Below are 15,057 nucleotides of genomic sequence, written 5' to 3'. Positions count from 1 at the left end.
TTTCTTTCTTTCTTTCTTTCTTTCTTTCTTTCTTTCTTTCTTTCTTTCTTTCTTTCTTTCTCTTTCTTTCTTTCTTTCTTTCTCTCTCTCTTTCTCTCTCTCTCTCTTCCTTCCTTCCTTCCTTCCTTCGTTCCTTCCTTTTCTAACACTCTACATCTTATCTGTAAATGAATCAAATAAAAATTTGTCCAGGATCTAACTGGTTCTTCCCACCTGCATAACTAACTGCCACAAAGTCCACAACAGTGTTGCCTCTTGTGAGGATTATTGCAGTAGCCTCCTGACTGGCCTCCCTGCTTTGATCTTTGTACTTTGTGGAAATCTAGGTCCTACGACATTATTCTTATTCTCAAAATTCTTGCTCTGAGTTAAACCTATATCTTTGCAATGTCCTATACATTGTACCCTATGTTTCCTGTATCAATTCATCTTCTACTCTCCCTCATGCTCACTCTGCACTGGTTAAGTCCCCTTGCTGTTCCTGGAACATTCCAGACATACTCCCACTGTAAAAATTTGCATTTACACTTTCCTCTGTCTGGAATGCTCTTTTGGACATTGGACATTTACATGGCTTGCTTCTTCATCTTCCACATGGCCTCGTTCAAACACAGTTTAGCAGTAAGGTGTTCCCTGACAACCTTGTTTAAAATTCTGTTCCACCAAACTGACACTCTTCATTCACCTCTTATCCACTTCCCCAACTTAACATTCTCCACAGTACTTAGGTGCATCTGGCCCAGCAAATATTTTATTTATTTTATTAACTGTGCTCCCCCTAGCTACCATGTAAGTCTCCTGCATCTGGGTTCTGTAATCTGTTTTGTTCATAATCACATTCCCAGCACTTAGAACATTGCCTGAAACATGATAGTGCTCAATAAATGTATCACTTACATGACTAAGTGATTTTTAGATTTCTTAATTTATGTTGAGTGGTTGTATCACTAGAGTAAATATCATAGGAAAAACAAGTTATGGCGTATGGTAGGTGTTCTAAATATTTGTTGAGTGAGATTTTTAAATGAATTAATAGAACTAGCATGCTAAGTTTAATCTTGTGTGGCAAAAAACATAGAATAAAGGGGGTGGAGATCATTCAGAGGATGGTCAGTTTAGTGAGCAAAAGATAAGGCTGTGATATCAACAAGGTTGAATTTTATTCTTTAGAAGGGGGAACCACTGGAGATGATTTTAAGTTGTGGAATTCTGGCAAAGCAATAAACTGTGTTTGTATTACCTCTTTTGACATTCAAACTAATCTCCCCATCACCGGCCTAGTTCAGGTCCTCGTTTCTTACCCAGCAGTAATCTCCCAAATGATCGCTGTGTCTCCAATTCTTATTCCCCAAATCCATCCTTCATCTTGCCATATATTGATTTTGTAAAATATATATTGGTTCTTATACTGTTGACTTTCTGTCCCACTGACATTCCTTATGTTTATATATAAATCTGCAGCCTGTTGGCTCTGATTTTTCAGTGGTAACTAACAGGATATACTGAGGAAGGTTGTTATGGGATCAAGGCTAGAGCCTCCTATAGAGTCAGGGACTTCTCTGTACTTATCATTATATATTAAAAATAGGCATTTGTTTGTAAAGTTCACTCTCTCCAAAAATATGCTACCCTGATTGCTATTCCCTAAAAGTTTTTCAAGTGTAGGCACTTGTCAAAAGCCACCTGTATTCTCTAATGATTTCACTTCATGATGACAAATCCTTGGCATTTGGTAGCTGGGCTTTGGGGGATAGGTACAAGGTGTACCATTAGTGCATGCATAATGGGTACCTTCAACAGCTCTAGCGTCAAGGTGTTTCTGACGCAGCCCTGTAATTAATGGGAATGCACTTTCTGTGCTGTATGTCAGTAATTGGGCAATAACAGAAAACTATGCCTTGTTTGATGAACCTGAAAGCGAGAGGAGGTAGGAGAAAACTTGCTAGAAAGCTTATCCCAGTTGACAGTCTAGCCGGGGTGACATTAACGAGGCTTCGAGCATGTTGATATAAATGAAGATATAGCCAGAAGCAAGGCCAAGGCTGCTTGAAGAAACTGAAATTGGCTGTGTTAGTGTCTCTGGAGCCAATGAAGCAATGATGTTGCTTTCAACTTTGGGAAAACTTACCCTCTTAGTTAATGAAAGGGAGAAAAATCCAACATTCACTTTCAGCACCTAACACCATACCCTCAGCCAGAACACAGCCAGGGAAAAGGATGAGTGGAACCACCAGTAGCCTAAGTCAGAAATCTAGAGTTCCTCTCATCTTCTCACTCCCAATATCCAGTCATTCTTGAGTCCTGTAGCTCTTACTCCTAAATATTTCTCAAGTCTGACCTCGCTTTTTTTTTTCCCTCTTTTTAAAGATTTCATTTATTTGACAGAAATCACAAGTAGGCAGAGAGGCAGGCAGAGAGAGAGGGGGAGGCAAGCTCCCTGCTGATCAGAGAGTCCGCTGCGGGGCTCGATCCCAGGACCCTGGGATCATGACCGGAGCTGAAGGCAGAGGCTTAACCCACTGAGCCACCCAGGTGCCCCTGACCCTGCTTTTTTATCCCCTCTTCCAACTACAAACACTGGGCGATCATTAAACAGTCTCCTAAGTGTTCTTGTTTTCAGTATTTCCCTCCATTGAATCCAGCCACTAAAGGTCTATCAAAGAGAGACTTGGCATTAAAAATTACTCAGGGTAACACACTGACTTCAGCATAAGATTAATGACTAAGTTTAATATGTGTTTATGTGCCAGGCACATTCTGTGCTTTGCGTATTCTATTTTATTGAAATAATAAGTCTATGAGATAGGATTATGATCACCAATGACAGATAAGGAAACTGAGTCACAGCAGTTGGGTAAATTATCCATAGTCTCAAACGTCCTACAAAGTGGTAGTTGGAATTGACTTCAAGTAGTTTCTCCAGATACTTTCTTCATGTGACAGTGCTTCCTAGGAGAGCAGACAGAACTCTCATGATCGGGCTTCTATCTGCCTTCTTCTTTTATTAACTCTCTATGCACCATAGTACCCACCCAGTTAAAATGACTTGAAAGTCCTGCCACAGGCAATGCATGCTCTAATTTTGTCTTTCTTTCTTTCTGTCTCTCTCTCTCTCTCTTTCTCCCTCTTCCTCTCTCTCTCTCTCTTTTTTTTTTCTGATAGATTATGATATTGGCCTAGGCTCTTGCTTTCCCTTCCCCTTTTCTACCTGGTTGGTAGCTCAGTGTTACCTCTTGGAGGAAGCTTTCATGTTTACCTCTCCCTAAAACTGAATTTATAGTAAAGTACCATGTTACTTATAGCCCCAGATGCCCTGAATCAGCATCAATTGGATAACTGCTTGGAAAAAGAAAAGTATATTTCTGAACTTGTCCTAGATTCACTGGTGAAAGAGGCTCTAGAATCCTCATGTTTAACAAACTCTCCAGGTAATGCTTAGTGACTATGGTGTTCGAGAGCTATTGGTACAGTGATTAGGCAGGTATGAGCTTAGATCTCAGCTTGGTCACTCAGGGTGCAACTGCATTGGTGACACTGTCTGAACCTAGTTTCCTTTCACTATGAAACAAAACCATAAGCAGTAGAGTGGGGGAAAAAAAAAGGCATAATGCATGTAACATGCCTTGCAAGATGTGGTACATAACCAGAACTCAGTAATGCTAGCTGTTATTAGTCTTGTCCTTCTTTGTTTACACAGCACTTCACTAATACTGCTGTTATAGAATTCCTTGCACTTGTATGAAATCCTGGGTCACCTGTTTATCTCCCATATTGGACTGCAAAAAAAGAGAAAAGTGAGTCCTCTTTGGCTTGTACCCCCAAATATTCAGTATACTTTTCCACTTACTCCCATTATTTAATGTGTTAGTTGAATGTATGATTAAATTACTTTTAAGTGTCCTATTTCTGGGTTTTTTTTTAACTTTCTAATAAAAATTTAAAATAGAGCCATAGGATGAAGGACCCCAATTCCCTATAAACTAATAAGCCCTTCATTTTAAAACATGTTATCTTCAACTTTATTTAATAACAGCTTTGATATAAGATACACACACTGATGAAAACTTGGATCTTTAAAAAAATATTTTTTCATTTCATATATATTGAGGGAAAGCCTACTAGGTGCTGAGTAATCTTCTTGGACACTGGAGATACGGCAGTTTCAAAATCGGACAAAAAAATTCCTTTTCTCATGATGCTTATAAGCTAATGAACGTGTTGGGAGGGAAATATATATATATATATATACAGATAGATACATAAAATGCACAGCATATTAATTTTCTATTGCTGAGTAACAAACTACCACAAAACTAGCAGTTCCCATCATGCAGTTATTATCCCCACAGTGTCCATGGGTAGGAGTCCCAGCCTAGGTGAGCAAGGTCCTCTGCAGGGTTGCAGTGAAGGTGTTGGCTGTGCTGAGGTCCTTTTTGGAGATTGAGGTTCTGTTCCAAGATCATGTAGTTGTTGGCAAAAATCAGTTGCTTGAAGCTATAGGACTGAGGTCCCTGTCTTCTTGCTGGCTGTCGCTAGGAGCCATTCTCAGCTTCTGGAGGCCCCCATAATTCCTTACCATGTGGGCCTTTCAGAATCTGGTGGCTTCCCTCTTCAAGGCCATCAGGAAAATTTCTTGCTTCAATTTGCTAAGAAGGAGTCTTATGTAATACAACCTAATCAAGGGAGAGACATCCTATACTTTTGCCATCCTCTTATCTAGAAGCAACTCACAGGTCCTGCCTGGATTCAAAAGTAGGGCATGGGGCAACTGGGTGACTCAGTGGGTTAGCCCTCTGCCTTTGGCTCAGGTCATGATCCCAGGGTCCTGGGATTGAGCCCCACATCTGGCTCTCTGCTCAGCAAGGAGTCTGCTTCCCCCTCTCTCTCTGCCTGCCTCTCTGCCTACTTGTGATCTCTCTCTCTCTCTGTCAAATAAATAAAATAATCTTAAAAAAAAAAAAAAAAACCCAAGTAGGGCATTCTACGTGGAGGGGGGCAAAGGGGGGTCATCGTGGAATGATGCTTACCCACACACGATAAAGTGATGGTGTTAAGTATTATGGAAAAAATAAAATGAGGGAGGTGTGGTATGTATCAAAGTGATAGGGGAAGCAGTCATTGCAATATGAATGAGAATGAGCAGGAGAGGAAAGATCTCTGTTATTCTGGTTAATGCATCTTTTATATATTTTCTTAATAGCTTCTAACATAAATGATATATCAATTAAAGGATGAAAAGAAATGATTAATACTGGAGCATTTCATAAAATTGAGTTAAAATAATCAGAGCAATTATATTACAATCTTCTCTGACCAGACAAACCTCAGAGCAGAAAAGGAGTCCACACAATAAAATCAACATTTTAGAAATCAGCCTTGCACAAAAGGAGAAAAGTATAAATGACTGCTTTTTTCCTCAGGGATTTCCATTCATCAGTTAAGAATGTGGGGCTTTATTCTTTTATTACTTGTAATTCATCTCAGAAAGTTCTTTATTCCCAGAAGGAACCGTGCTTTACTCATTCCCACTCACTATGGGACTGGGTCCCTATGAAGCAGTTATGTTTAGTCAACAATTTATACTCCTAATTTGTTTCCTAAGTATTATCATTGGTTAACCCACCAATCTTCACAATCTATTTATATCCCAATCAAATGAGACTCTTAACAGCTGTTAGCATTAGAAGGGTGAACTTGTCTTCATTACAAGTTTTCTTTCTGGTTGAGTTGGGAGGAACACAGAAGTGACAAGAAATGTCTGAGCCATATGTTCCATGCTGCAAAGATCATAAATGGCCAAAAGAACAAAACCACACAGGACTTCTTCCCCCAGAAATACTGAAGACTTCCATCTTTTTGCTGGAACAGTGATTATTTTTCATAATCTTTGTTTCTGTATTGGTCTCTTCAGGCTGCCACAACAAAAATACTATAAACTGGGTGGTTTATAAGCAACAGAAATTGATTTCTCACAGTTCTGGGGCCTGGGGAGCCCAAGATCAAGGAGCCAGCAAGTTTAATGTCTCTTGAGGACCCATTATCTCATAGAAGGCATCCTTCTCACTAGAACTTCAGGAGGAAGAAGAGGAAGGGAGCCATCTTAGAACTCTTCGATAAGGGCACTAATTCTATTTATTAACTAATCACCCCATTTACTAGCACTATCACACTGAGCATTAAGCTTTTAACACATGAATGGCAGCAGGGTTGGAGAGGGCCGGGGGAAGGATACAAACATTTAGACTATAGCAGTTTTCCTGTTCTTGGTTGTACAAATATTTTGAGCTGTGTAGGAGGATTTTCCTGAAGACTGGGTTGTGGATAAAAGAAGGTTGCTCTAAAACTAGTTAATTTTGCTACCAATTATCAGAACCACTCAACAGCTAGATAAACATGAAGAGAACCTTAACTAAAAGGAATTTTGATTTTTATCTTCATGTTATAATTATCTATTGTCTGTCTACATTATAAAGGTTGAAGATAAGGGGATATTAATTACTTTGTACAATTTGAATGGCAATATGAAATTCCCTTTCCTTGTTTGTAAACAGACCCAGTGTAAAACTACACCTTTTTCTGAAGTATATGGAGGGGGTATGTTTGCTCTGATGAGTAATTTCTGCTCAAGCATGAATTTCTTTGAAGTCTTATGTTTATGTTAAAAACTATACTAAGTCTTTATATGAATATACTTATTTTCATAAAAGAGTATTTCTATAAATTACTTACCATCACTCTAAGGAAAAACACTCCTATGTGTGTGTCCTCTACTCTCTACTCCACTGCACTTCTGGCCCTCTCTGTCACCAAATATGTGGTCGTTTTTCTCACACCAAACAATTCTTAGATTCTCTGAACACTAGCTGGGTGTCCTGTGATTTAACTCAGTTCTTTTTTCTTTCCCCAAAGATTTTATTGACTGATAGAGAGACAGAGAATGTGCCAGCAGGGGTGGGGGGGGGGAGAGGGAGAGAGAGAGAGAGCAAGCACTCCGAGCCCGATGAGGGCCTCAATCTCATACCCCTGAGATGATGACCTAAGCCAAAATCAGGAGTCAGATGCTTAGCCAAATGAGCCAGCCAGGTGCCCCTAATTTAACTCAGTTTTGACCTTATCTACATGGAGATAGTGACAGATCCCATAGGTTAAGGGCTCAGTCCCACAGTCCCCCTCCACCCTTCAGATGCCAGTCGCCAAGTCCAAGTTGTCTCCTGTGCTTCTGACTGACCAGTTATAAATTGAAGTTTTCTAGGACTTCGTCTTAATGTTTGGTTAATTTGCTAAAGCAACTCACAGAACCAAGAAAATAGTTTATTTACCAGATTATCAGTTTGTTATAAAAGGATATAACTCAAGAACAGCCAGATGGAGGAGGTGCATAGGGCAAGGGAAGAGGAAATGGATATGGAGTTTCTGCCCTCTCTGAATGCCACTTTCCCTGCATCTCCATATGTTTACCAACACAGAAGCTCCCCAGATCTTGTCCCTCCGGATTTCTAATGGAGGTTTCATTACATGGGCATGTTGATTAAATCATTGGCTATTGCAGATTAAACTCAATGTTTAGTCATTCTCCCCTCCTGGAAAATCAGGGAGTGGGGCTGAAAGTTCTAGTCCTCTAATCATGGTTAGTTCTTCTGGCAATTAGCCCCCATCCTTAAGTCACATTGCCAAAAGTTACCTAATCAACATAAACTCAGGTGTGTAATGAATAACAAAAAAAACCTGTATCTCTCTCATCACTTAGGAAATTTCAAGGGTTTTAGGAGCTCCTTGCCAGAAATGGGGACAAATTATAACTTTTATCTTATTATAATAATAATATAATTATTATAAATCTTATTATAGGCTTATTAAAACCACAATCTCTCTCTCTCTCTCACACACACACACACACACACACACACAACACATATAGACATGGTGAAGGTGCTAAAGTAGGGTGCAAACAGCCCCAGTACCACTAAAAAAATGTGTATAATTTCAGGAGAACAATAAAAGAGTCTTTCCAGGCACCTCTTTCTTTCCTTCTTTCTTTGACAGAGAGAGAGACCACAAGTAGGCAGAGAGGCAGGTACAGAGAGAGAGAGAGGGGGAAGCAGGCTCCCTGCTGAACAGAGAGCCTGATGCGGGGGTCCATCCCAAGACCCTGAGATCATGATCTGAGCTGAAGGCAGAGGCTTAACCCACTGAGGCACCCAGGTGCTCCCAGGCACCACTTTAATGATCAAAGGGTTGATAGCATGCTAACCAACTTAGGTATTTTTGATATAACCCTCAACTTGCTGTTATTTTCTTATTGGAGTATTTACTTGATAATGTATTATTACTACAATGGGTAGACTTAGGAAATACATGTATCAGTCATTTGTATTCTGCATGCAAAATTAGATTACAAGAAAGCTTTTGTAAGTAGAATTTAGTTCAAATCATTAATTCTTCCTCTCCAGAGAGTCAGTTCAAATTTACCAACCCAAGGAAACTTAGATGGTTTCTTAGTCTATTTCCCCCTTTCTCTTCCCATCTTCCTTGTTCTCCCTTTGTCTCACTACTCATCACCTCTATCTCACAATGTGATCACCAACCTCTGTTCTTATCCCATGAATTGTACTGCCATTTTGATAAATTCTGTTTCTCCAGTTTCTTTCTTGCTCATCCTCATTCATTGAATCCCTCTTCGTCTGTCTGTTCCCATTTGTCCTACTTATGGCACCATTTGTATTGAGCTGTGGCCTCTGTTTAATTTGGTTTTGTTTTGTTTTTTCTTCCTCAGTTTTCTTTGGTTGTTTCTGGTCTTGCCATTTGTTGGCCAAAAGAAAACTCTGCATTTGGTATTTACTAACTTCCTGTTTCTGAATGAAAATATCTTGTCATACTAATGTAGTGGGATAGACTCTTGCTTAGCAAAAATTAGTTACTGTTTAAAAAACCTTGACCTTGGGGTGCCTGGTGGCTCAGTCAGTTGGGTGTCTGACTCATGATTTCAGCTTAGGTCATGATCTCAGGGTCCTGGGATTGCACCCTGGCTGGGGCTCTGTGCTGTGCACACAGTCTACTTGAGATTCTCTCTCTCCTTCTGCCCACCCCCCGCCCCCCTGCTCATGCTCTCTCTCTAAATAAATAAAATCTTAAAAAAAAAAATCCTTGGTCTTTATTAGTCCCTTTTAATTATAAGTTCTATATATCAAGAAAAATTCAATATATATCTAATAGGAATCTATCAGGAAGCTCTACTAAGCCTTCTGGATAGATGTGGTATTCATTCGTTTCCTCAACAAAAATGTATTAAGTACCTACCTTGTCTCACCATATATCATGTGCTTTGCTGGATTCACAGAGTTCTGCTGTGAAGAAATAAAAAATAGCCATTTTTTTCATGGAACTTATGTATGAGTGGAAAAAACAGAAATTGATCTAATAAGTGAACCAATAATCTGAATAGGAATTTGATAAGTGTTGGGCGCCTGGGTGGCTCTGTCGGTTGAGCAACCAACCCTTGATTTCAGCTCAGGTTATAATCTCAGGGTCCTGAGATAGAGTCCCGTGCCCCTGCAGCAGGCTCCATGCTTAGCAGGGAGTCTGTTTGAGATTCTTTTCCTCTCTTCTTCTTCCTCTGCCAAGGGTCACATGGAAAGATCTTCTCCCCTCCAGCATCACTCTCCTTACTCTAAACAGGAAGAAACTAGCCTAAGCCTTTTTCTGGCTTATAGAAGCAGGTAACTAACAACACAATTCATTTTTTTAAAGATTTTTATTTATTTATTTGACAGAGATTACAAGTAGGCAGAGGAGATAGGCAGAGAGAGAGGAGGAAGCAGGCTCCCTGTCGAGCAGAGAGCCTGATATGGGGCTTGATCCCAGGACCCTGGGACCATGACCTGAGCCGAAGGCAGAGGCTTTAACCCACTGAGCCACCCAGGCGCCCCCAACATAATTCATTTCTATATGTCTTATAGGATCTTATAACATCTTATAGGTGTCTATAAACATAATTATATAAATATAATTCAACCATTAATTGTACAATTCATTTAATAATGGCTATCTCTCCCCAAAACATAAGTTCCAAGACTATAGGAGCTGTGTCAATCATATTCAATTCTGATTCATCAGGGTCTAACAATAATGCCCTCACTGAGTAGTATATGACAAATGTTTGTTGAAGAAGTGAATGAGCCATATTTATTATCTAAAATAATCCTGTGTGATGTGACCTCAAATTGAACCTTTACCCTCCTGTTTCTTCAGGCACACAGTTCTGTCTCCTGGACACACTGCTTCCTAATGCTGTAGCTGAATCTGGGAGGCAGGTTATTAAAGGATTCAATTTATTTGTTAAGCAGGAATTATTTACTGATGGGGCACAAATCAGATCCTAGAATCCAAAGTAAACACAAAATAAATATAAAACAAAGGATTCTTAAAAGTTCCAGTTCCTAGGCATTGGCTGATTACACATAGGGTAGTGGGAAATTAGACTTTCTGCCCCCTCGTGGGTTTTTAGAAATTGAAAAAACCCTGATGTTGGCTTAGAAGAAAAGTTCTCAAATTTTTAGTCTCAAGATTCCTGTACACTGTTAAAAATTCTTGAATATCAGAGTGTTTTTCTGTGGGTTATATTTACACATAACTTCTGTATCAGCAGTTAAACTGGAGACACAATAAACAACACTGAATGTGTGGGTTTAGACTAAAAATTTTAGACAAAATATTTAAATTTGTAAGGTTAATCACTGTTAAGTATTCTATGGTTTCTGTATTAATATGTTAGGAAGGATAAAATATACAGGCTAACTTTAGACTTTGAGTGTGAATGTCAAAATAGCTGGAAAAACCTCTGAATATAGACAGTATAGCTCCAAAAATGTAAAGGAAAAAGTTGGAAAAACTCAAGGAAAAAATATGAATTATTATAAAAGAAGAAGAAAAACGGCACACATGAAGTTCAAAAGATGATGGTAGAAAAAAAAATCTAAAAATATTATAAACCTCCAGAAAAATATCTCAGGAAGAAAAAAAAAAAAACAAATTAAACTGGAAAATGAAGATTTTAATTCATTAAAAAGTAACAGCAATAGGGCACCTGGGTGGCTCAGTGGGCTAAGCCGCTGCCTTCGGCTCAGGTCATGATCTCAGGGTCCTGGGATCGAGTCCCGCATCGGGCTCTCTGCTCGGCAGGGAGTCTGCTTCCCTCTCTCTCTCTCTCTCTCTCTCTGCCTGCCTCTCTGTCTACTTGTGATCTCCCTCTGTCAAATAAATAAATAAAATCTCTAAAAAAAAAAAAAAGTAACAGCAATAACCTTATTACATGTTAACATAAAAACATATTTTTATTAACAATAACTACCTTTTCCAAAACAAAAAATAGAAGAAGTGGCATTGTTTTACATGTTTGTCAATCTCTTTCATGTCTCCCTTAGTACAGTAGACAGCTGAATACTCACAGAGGAAGAAAGATAAAATGAAACCTTGTAGTTTAAATAAATTAATTTAAAAATGCATTTTGATTAGCTCTTGAGGTGGTTCTGTTATGTAGTGATGAGGAATCTTCAAATGAAAAGTTGTTGGGGTCACTAGATGACTGAATGGAGGAGGTGTGAGGGGATAAACTTAAACAGGCATTAACGTCATAGAAATCCAACTTCAGGTCTCAACTTTATGAACACACGGACAATGTCTACTGGTTTCTTCCTTTGTAAGAGGGGCAGCAGTGCTTCCATTAAGTGAAAGAATATATATGAAATGGCTGGGAAGCTATTTGCTCCCTACAGATGTTAGTTCCTTTTCCTTTCTCCAATCCCCAAATCCTTGAATAATCTAGAACAGAAGCATGACAGTCTTTAAATTGGCAAGTACAGTTAAGACTTATATATATCAGACATTATTTCTATTATGAATGCTATTTCATCAACTTTTGTGTTTAATTTCATCCTATAAATATCATCAACCAATGTCTTTGAATCTCTGTGCAACATCAAGGATACTACAGTAGTGTCCTTGCTCCCAAGTTCCTGATGTTCAGTTGAGCAGGCAAGACTCATAGGTGGAAAGCTCAAGAACTTATACACAAGTGGGTAGTAGTATAGTATAAAGGTTATGAAGAAAGGTAATTTAAGCCAAAGAAGGTAGACCTCCAGAGATCACAGTGGGAATGATCTGAGGATATTAAATACACATGTCCAGTCCAAATGTGTATGTATGTGTAGGGGTATCAGCGATCTGAAAATAGCAGAGCATCACATAATGAAAACACACTCATTGGAATGTAACTGAATCTTTTACACAGAGTAGTGGAAAAGAACATGGCTTTTGAAATTGGAAACATCTGGTTTCAATTTCTGGTGCTGCCCTTAGGAACTACGTGAACTTCAGTAATTAATTAAATGTTCAGAGCCTCATTTAGTTACATGATGGGATTGTAGTAAAGGTTATCACTATCTGCAAAATAATAATAACACCTATCCATCAGGTTATCAAGAGGGTGACATTATAATGAATGAAAGAACTCAGTTCTGTGGTTCAGACATAGCAAATACTCAGTATTAGTCACCATTACTATTACTGTTGTTAATATATATATCTATCTGGGTGAACATAGATTGGCAATTGTGTTTTTTGAATCATTCAGGACAATCTTAATTCAGAAACTTTTGTCAGGATGCACTTGGGTGGCTCAGTCAGTTAAGCATCTGCCTTCAGCTCAGGTCATGATCCCAGGGCCCTGGGATTGAATCCTACATCGGGCTCCCTGCTCTGTGAGAAGTCTGCTTCTCCCTCTACCCTTCCCTCTGCTCATTATTTCTCTCTTTCAAATAAAATATTTTTAAAAAACACTTTTATCAGATGGTGTTCCGGATATCCTAGTTTTTAATTAAAACCGCCTACTACAATGAAATAGCCAAGAAAAATTTCATATACAGTATTGGAGCCACATTATGAATATATATTTTTTTATTATCCAAGGAGTTTGTTCTATTTTCTCAGTCTGCTTCAGTGAGGGGCTTCTCGTGTTGATCCCAGCTCCTCCTCCATTTGCTAGGTAACTCTCCCAACCACGCAAGGCATTTTGCACATTATGTGTGGGGACCTACATAAGGATTTTAGCCCCTGGTGATAACTTTTCCAACATCTGTCCCCCATCATCCTGTATTTCCAGCTCTGAAACAAGGCCAAACTTTTACACTAGTTTCCCTAGTGATCCTGTCTTCTTGAATTTTGTGTATAGCCTTCCACCCAAATATGGATCTAAGTCTAATATTCACCCTATTGGAAAAACACTGATCAAGTATTCACAACTGACTTTTTTTTTTTAAGATTTTGTTTATTTTTCAGAGAGGGGGAGAGAGAGAGAGAGCACAAGCAGGGGAAGCAGCAGGCAGAAACAGGCAGAGGGAGAAGCAGGCTCCCTGCTGAGCAAGGAACCCAAGGAACTGGATCCCAGGATCCTGTCATGACTTTCACTGAAGGCGGATGCTTGACCAACTGAGCCACCCAGGGGTCCCAGAACTGATCATTTCTTAACCTTCTATTTTGTCTTGACCAAACTTCAGTCAAGCTTTTCTCCTTCCTACAGGCTCCTGAACTCTGCTCCTAAGCCAGACAAGCAGAAACAAGTAGAATGTGTTCCTTGTTGGTTTCTCTTGGGAATCAGCAAGATGCTCTCCCTGCTATACTCAACTGGTCATTTCTTTTTGCTTGTCCAACTTCCCTTCAAAAGACTCTGCTTATCTGTGTTTACTCCACTTTATCCTCTACAAGAAAAGCCTTTCTGTTGATTTTAAGATGGTTGCAGATTTCTGAGATCAGAATTTTTTCCCTAATGCAAAAGTTTTTCTTCTGAACAAAATCTCTTCCTATCGAAGTCTGAGCTGTTTTTGACAATATCTTGGTTCTAATCCCCTAGGAAACTCCCCATTCTCCCTGGTTGTTGTGGGACTCCATCTCTTTCCCTTGATGTCCTGATCTCCTGGTCAATTCTTGGCAAAAATATCCAGCAACATTTTCCCATATATCCTGTTCTCTGGGCCCTGAGTGGCTGAGTCTGAACCATTAGATATAGCATCGATGTTAAATTCAAAACATACTTCCTTTCAGAGTAATGAAAATAACTCTTAGATTGAGCAAAAGCTTAAGTGTCTCTCCAAGTTTAAGGGAAAATATAAAAAATTTGCTTGCTATGTATCAGGCAGCATGGAGGAGCAAAAAGAAAACAAGAACAATCTATTTTGTCAACCCTTCGTTTACTCTGCTTGATTATGTCAATTAAAGTAGTGTTTTCTAGATGAATTTCCATACTGAATCTAATTAATATGCTGGTTCATGTGCTTATTATATAGGAATTGCTGCTTTGTTCTTCTATCCCCATTGAGGTTATTAACATGTCCCAATTTAGTATTACCTGAAAATAACGAATGGCTTCCTCCTCTCTTACAAAGAATAAACAAGAAGGCTAAATCACTTACTGCACTTTGCCCCCATTGTGTCCTCACTGCTGCTTTTCTCATCTCAATTCCATTTAATTATTACCCTCCCTTAGCTTCTTACCATGTGCAAGTCACCCTACTTTTGGCACTTACGAAGGAATTCCTTAATTATCATTTAGATCCTAGCATTTTCTCTTCCAGAAGCTTACAATTTTCTTTTGAGGCATGTTAAAACAAAGTCCTCTACCTCTTGCCTCTTCATTCCCTAGCCCTTAGTCTCCAGCTGATGATGAAGCAGGTTGACATAATGTACATGCATCTCAACTTAACTCTCAGAACACATCTATATGACTCTTTCATTCATCCATTGCCTTAAATTCTTCCAAACATCTTTGGTATGTTTGAATTTGTTTCCTTCCTGGGATTATACACTTATATCACAAATATATTTTTTAAAAATAATTTAAGACTGCCTGAATGCTTTTAAATTCCAGGTAAACTTCTTAGATTTTTAGAAAGATTTCATTAGTCCTTCCTCCCTAAAAAACAAATTCATTATCTAAAAGTCCAAAATAGGGGCGCCTGGGTGGCTCAGTGGGTTAAGCCTCTGCCTTCGGCTCAGGTCATGATCTCA

The sequence above is a fragment of the Enhydra lutris genome, unplaced genomic scaffold, assembly GCF_002288905.1.
Source record: "Enhydra lutris kenyoni isolate GAN:26980312 unplaced genomic scaffold, ASM228890v2 scaffoldscaffold9, whole genome shotgun sequence".
Taxonomy (NCBI): domain Eukaryota; kingdom Metazoa; phylum Chordata; class Mammalia; order Carnivora; family Mustelidae; genus Enhydra; species Enhydra lutris.
Note: the sequence above shows the minus strand (reverse complement) of the source record.